This window comes from Penaeus japonicus, unplaced genomic scaffold (assembly GCF_977035675.1).
Source record: "Penaeus japonicus unplaced genomic scaffold, GWHDUDI00000001_assembly GWHDUDI00000035, whole genome shotgun sequence".
NCBI classification, from domain to species: Eukaryota; Metazoa; Arthropoda; class Malacostraca; order Decapoda; family Penaeidae; genus Penaeus; species Penaeus japonicus.
In genome coordinates, this window is record NW_028234437.1 from 9877457 (window position 1) to 9884956 (window position 7500).

General features: G+C 38.0%; 1 protein-coding gene across 1 annotated transcript in view; it reads left to right on the forward strand.

The window, feature by feature from the left end:
- Positions 1-7500, forward strand: part of dally (division abnormally delayed protein) — a 439028-nt gene that overhangs the window by 391953 nt on the left and 39575 nt on the right. The window lies entirely within an intron of this gene.

Consider the following 7500-nt stretch of genomic DNA (forward strand, 5'->3'; position numbering starts at 1 on the left):
GCAGCAGCCGTCCCGGTCTCCTACCTCCCTTCCTACACACGCCAGCAGCATCTCGGTCTCCCTCCCTGCACTCCCGCAGCAGCATCTAAGCGCTGTCCACCCTCCATCTCCTGCAGCAGCCCGCACTCGGTTCTCCTACCTCTCTTGCCCGCCCTGCTCCCGGTCTCCCTCCCCTCTCCTGCTGCAGCACATCTCGGTCCTCAACTCCCTCATCTTGCACGCAGCCAGCCGGTTCTCCCTCCTCTCCCGCGCTGGGCATCTCGGGTTTTTCTCCCTCCCTTCTCCCGCAGCAGCATCTCGGTCTCCCTCCTCCTCCCCGCAGCACTCGCATAACTCGGTCTCCCTCCCTCTCCTGCAGCAGCGTCCGGTCTCCCTCCCTCTCCCGCAGCAGCATCTCGGTCTCCCTCCCTCTCCGCATGACAGGCATCTCGGTCTCCCTCCCTCTCTGCTGGCAGCATTCTCGGTCTCCCTCCCTCTCTCTGCAGCATCATCTCGGTCTCCCTCCCTCTCTGCAGCTTGCATCTCTCCCGTCTCCTCCTTCTCCCGCAGCAGCTTCTCGGCTCTCCTCCCTCTCCTGCAGCAGCATCCCGGTCTCCTCCTCTCCTGCAGCGGAATACCGGTCCTCTCCTCCCCCCCCTCTCCTGCAGCAGCATCACTCGGTTATCCCTCCTCTCCTGCAGCAGCAGCCCGTCTCCCTCCACTCTCCTGCAGCAGCTCTCGGTCTCCCTCCCTCTCCTGCAGCACCGCATCTCGTTCTCCCTCACCTCTCACGCGCAGCTGCATCTCGCGTCTCTCCCTCCTATACTGCTCTGCACTGAATCCCGGTCTCCCTCCCCTCTCCTGCAGCAGTCAATCCTCGGTCTCCCCTCCTTCCTTGCTGCAGCATCTCGGTCTCCCTCCTCTCCTGCAGCAGCAATCTCGGTCTCCCTCCCTATCCATGCCAGCGCATTCCTACGGTTCCCTCCCTCTCCCTGCAGCAGCATTCGGTCTCCTCCTCTCCTGCTGCAGCCAACTCGGCTCTCCACGTCCCTCTCCTGCACAGCATCTCGGTCTCCCTCCCTTTCTGCAGCAGCATTCTCGGCTACCTTCATCTCCTGCTCCGCAGCATCTCGGGTCTCCCTCCCTCTCCGCAGCACAGATCTCACACGGTCTGCACCACCCTCTTCCTGCCAGTCAGCATCTCGGTCTCCCTTCCTCTCCTGGCTAGCAGCCATCTCGGTTCCATCCCCTCTCCTGCAGCAGCGCATCACGGTCTCCTCCATCTCCTGCAGCAGCATCTCGGCTCCCTCCCTCTCCTGCAGCCAGCATTCGGTCTCCCTTCCTCTCCTGCAGAGCAGCATCTCGCTCTCCCTCCCTCCTCCTGCAGCAGCATCCCGCTCCCTCCCTCTCTGCAGGCAGCATCTCGGTTCCATCCCTCTCCTTGCATCAGCTGCATCTCGGTATCCCTCCTCTCCCTGCAGCTGCATCTCGGTCTCCCTCTCTCTCCCTGCAGCAGCATCCCGTCTATCCTCCTGAGCAGCATATCGGTCTCCCTCCTCTCCTGGCGCAGGGGCATATCGGTCTCCCTCCCCTCTCTGCTGCGCATCTCGGTCTCCCTCCCTTCCTGCAGCAGCATCCGGTCTCCCTCCCTCTCTGCCAGCAGCATCTCGGTCTGCCCACGTCCCTCTGCTGCTGCATCTCGGTCGCCCAACTCCTCTCCTGCAGCAGCATCCCGGGGTCTCCACTCCCTCTCCGCAGATGCATCCTCGGTCTCCACAGCACCATCTCCTGATCAGCAAGCTTCCTCGGATCTCCCTTCCTTCCTGACAGCTGCATCTCGGTCTCCCTCCCTCTCATTGCAGCAGCATCCGGTGCTTCTCCCTCCCTCTCCTGGAGCTGCATCTCGGTCTCCACCTCCCCTCCTGCAGCAGCTTCTCGGTCCTCCCTTCCCTCTCCTGACAGAAGCCATCTCGGTCTCCCTCCCTCTCCGCAGCAGATCTCGGTCTCCATTCCTCTACTGCAGCAGCATCTCGGTACTCCTCTCTCCCTGCACAGCAGCATCCGGTTCCCTCCCTCTCTGCTGCAGCTCTCGGTCTCCTCCCTCTCCTGCAGCAGCATCTCGGTCTTCCCTTTCCTATCGCAGCACAGCATCCTCGGTCTCCCTCATCTCCTGCAGCAGCATCCTACCGGTCTCCTCCCTCTCCTGCAGCAGCATCTCGGTTTCCCTCCTCTCCTGCAGCACACGCATCTCGGTTCTCCCTCCCTCTCCTGCAGCAGAATTCGCGTCTCCCTCCTCTCCTGCGCAGCTTCTCGGTCTCCTTCCCCTCCTGCAGCAGCATCCCGGTCTCCCTCCTCTTCCGGCAGCGATCCGGTCTCCCTCCCTCTCATTCGAAGGGAGTTTCCGTCGTCTTTAAAATGTAAGTCTTTCAGGCCTCTTAAAAGTAGCTGTCTTGTGTTTAGGAAATGAGAGTTGTGAGTTGTTCTTGGAGGAGCGAGACTGCGTGAGTGATAGTGTCTGTCTGAGGAAGATTGATCTTTTTTTTTTTTTTCTTTGAGAGGGGAGGGATCTCCTTTCTTTATCTCCTTTTTCTGTCTTACGTTTTTCTTCTTTTCTTCTCGTCTTGTTCTTTTTCTTCTAATTTTCTTCTTGTCTTTTTTTTCTTAGTATTCGTCTGTTTCTTCCACCTATTTTACTTATTTGTACTTCTTTTTGTCTCTTCGCCGTTATTTTTTTCTTCTTCATCTTGCTTTTCTTCTGTCTCTTCTACGGGATATTTATATTATATTATATATAATATATATATATATATTTATATATATATATATATATGTATATATATAGATATATATATATTTATATATATATATATTTATTTATATATGTATTTATACATATATTACTATATTTATATATATTGCTTTACTATACACATTATGTATAATAAATATACATATATACTTACATATATTATATATATATATATATATATATATATTATATATCTATTATTATAATATATATACGTATACCTATATATATATATATATATTATATATGTATATGCATCATATATATATATATATATAATATATATACGCTATCCCTATATATATATTTATATTATATATATTTATATATATTATATATATCTTATATATATATATTCGTTCCCTTTTCTCTCTCTCTCTCTCTCTCTACGCCTCTCTGCTCTCCTCTCCTCTCTCTCTCTCTCTTTCTCCACCGTCTGTCATCTCTCTCTCTCTATTCCTCATTTTACCCCGGTCTGTCCTGCAATGTAAAACCCAATTTCCTCTCTCTGGTCTGTTGTCTATCTTTCTCCTCTGTTTTTTGCTTTTATATTTGTATTTGCATCTATGCTTGCTTCTCTGTGTATAGATTCCGTACATAGATATTTGTTTCTTATATTACGTATGTATGTATAGTGTAGATTTCTGAATTTCGTATCTTATAAATTTTTTATTTAATTTGATTTCATGGAAACCACTGGGTAAAATATTACATGCATTAACATTATTACAAATAACTAAACGCGCATAACTTGAATTTCACATATTGCGTCAGGATCTAACTCACTTTTGCACATCTTTGATAAAGAGTAGATCCCAATGATAACATTAAAAATTCACAGAATAGTGATTCAGGCTCTCTTGTCGAATAACGTAAGCAAAGAACCTTTCCTCTCCTTTTGCGGGGAAGGGTCGAGTTAATCTACCAGTGACTTTAAGTCGTTTGCTATACTGATTTAGGCTGAGTTCATCCCTCTACATCAGTTTACAAGCGCTGACATGAGTATATAATCTCTCTCTTACTCTCTTTCTCTATTTTTTTCTCTATCTTTCTCTCTTTCTTTCTCTCACTTTCTCTCTCTCTCTCTCTCTGTCTCTCTTTCTCTTTCTCTCCTTTCTTCTCTCTCTTTCTCTCTCTCGTCCCGCCTCCCTCTCTCTCTCTCTCTCGACTCGCTCGACATCTCCGTCCTTATCATATTTATTATAATATTCCATATCATAATATATAATATATATATATCATATATACTATATATATATATATAGTATGCATATACTATTTATATGTATATATAGTTATTCCCCTATATATATATATATACCTTCCTAATATATATTATATATATATATATATGTATATATAGTTCTCCATCTTTTAATACATATATATAATTGATATATAGATAGTATATATATATTGATTTTATTGTATAGAGGTATACATATATATAGAGTTTGATAGTTTATATATATATATATATATATTTATTTTTATGTATGTTAAAATATTTAAGATATATATATATATATATATATACCGTTAGATATATATATATATATATGATATTTACATTAGTAGAGATACATATATATATGTTTTACTCTATAATATATATAGATTATATATATATTATTTTAAATGGTTAATATTTATATATATCGAATATATATATATATATATTTATATATTTATAGTATATATGATATATATACATCAGATATCATATATATATATATATATTTATTATATATATATATATATATTTTTATATATATATATATGTTAGGTTATATATCATACATACAATAGAATATTTATATATAGATATATTACTATATTTATATATATAATATATCTATAGAGATAGTATATATTCGAATATATGTCTATATTGGTCCTAAATACATACATACATACGCACTATATATATATTTTATATATATATATATAGTATTTATATTAATAGATAGAGTCTATATACTATTTATACTTATTATAGTAGATGAGATAGATAGAGTAGATAGATAGATAGGTAATAGGGTGATTAGGATAGATATAGATATAAGATTTAATTGTATATATTATATATATATTACTATATAGTTATAGATTAGTATACTACTTTATATCTATATATATATAATATACTTATCGATATAGGACACATGATATGTGGTGTCGCTGTGTGTTGTGTGTATGTATAAAACATGTCTGGTACATATATGGCCAAACTTTGTTATATATTATCTCTATCATAATATACTTGATTCCGTTATATATAGTATATATATATTGATTATATCTTACGTATATATACACACACACACACAAACACATCAGCGGTGAGATATTATATATATAGATATATATATTCTATATAATTTAATATATATATATCATATTATATATATATATATACCATATATTATTATATATATATTTATAATTTATAGTTATATATATATATATATATATATATACATATATATGATTAGTTAATATATAAATATATTATATAATATATATATATATATTATATATATATATTGATATATTGAACAATTTATTACATACAAACACACACACACACACAACACACACAACAACACAACACACAGGTACACACATATATCTATATATATATATATATATAGATTATATATATATATATATATGATATATATATATATATATATATAATATAATATTTTTTTTTTTTTTTTTTTTTTCGCGCGTCGCTTTTTTTTAATATATATTTTATTTGAATATATATATATATATATATATATATATTGATATATATATGATATATATATATATTCCTATATGAATTATAGATAGAAAGGATGGTAGATTGCAGAAAACAGTACGCTTTTTAATATAGAAATACCCGGTCACGGGAGGTAAAATTTGTATAATGAATATATATATATATTTATATATATATATATATATTATATATATATATATATATATATATAATATATATTGGTTTATACATTAGTTATATATATATATATATATATATATATATATATATATATATATATATTATATTTATAGATACATATATAATACTATATCTATATAATAGTATTTATATATATATATAAATATAAAATTATGAATATATATTAGTTTATATGTGTACATAAATCAAAGTAATGTAGAAATATATGCTTAATTATCCAGATTGCAATAATTAATTTTAATCAAACTAATATTCATTGTAATCACATTCTTTCTCCCATCAAGATATTGAATATACAATCACATAAAAAATTGTCATTATGGTTAATAGGCTACGACTGGACAAGCCCAAGAAACAGGTAGATACAATAAGAATTCGAGAATGTATGAATTTTTCTAATCATCAAGACGAACCACATTAAATCTTTGACACTTAAAAAAACCAAAATAATACCATCTCTAGTATTAATTGTAGCGCACACACATACACACACAGGGATGTACATATGGTATGTGTACATCAGCATGAAAATATTACTTAAAATTGAATCAAGTAATAGATAAGAAATAATATGTTAGATTCATCAAGCATTTTGACCACACTCTACGGGATAGCCAACCCACATTTCACATAAATTCCTGCGGTTACCCCCCTGAGGGGCTCAGCGAAACTTGTCCCTTGCCGACGCAAAGGGGACTTCATACGTGCACACACACACACACACACACACACACACACACACACACATACACACACATACACATACACACAGCCAGTCGCACACAGTATACCTAAAGCCACAGAAATATGTCGGTTTGATAAGTGATTCGAAATTGTTATAGGATTTTTTTTTATGATCTCTTGGGTTTGCAGTTAAGTTAAAAAAGAAAAAAATCGATCAACTAGGCCACAACAGCGCAACTGATCAATCATATAATTGTACAAAACTTTTAAAAGCGCATTATATATGAAACACTCTTTTTCAGAGTATTTAGTAAACGAAAGAACGTGAAAATAGAATCGGTAGAAATTAAGTGAAGAACGAACGAAGAAAATGAGAGAAGGAAGAAAGAGAAAAAGAAAATGACCTCTCTTGGACCTGAAACTAGAAGCCGGAGAAATATGGAATTATCTTGTATCAATGAAATCTTTTGATCATTATTCATTATTTCATGTACCATTTTATATAACATAACAGATCATATTCATTAAATAATTCTTGTATCATTCCCCACATCGTTATACAACATTATCCTGACTTTTCTTCCTTAAAAAAAAAAAAAAAAAAAAAAAAAAATCAACGATTTCATTCAACTGGAAAACTTATTCATAGATAATCTGTTTGTCACTCAGGCGTGTCACTCGCTGAAGCCCGAAGTGCCACGTATCACACTCATGATGCCACGTGTCACTCGCCCAGCTCCCGATAGGGTGTGTTCCCTCAGCTCTTGCCTTGCCCTCCGTCGCCCTCTGAATCGTTCAAGCTTTCTTTCAGCTTAGTTCCGTTCTCCTTTTGTTTTTGTTGTTATGTTATAGTCACCCCTATTCTCGCCGGTCTTATTCGGGTTCCATAAATCCTCTTAAGGGATAAAGTTGAGATAAAAAGAGAAAGAAAGAAAGAGAGAAAGAGAGAGAGAGAGAGAGAGAGAGGAGAAGAGAAAGAGACGAGAGGGTAGAGCGAGGGGGCGAGAGCGAGAGGAGATTGAGAGAGGATGAGACGTGTGAGGGAGAGAGAGAGAGA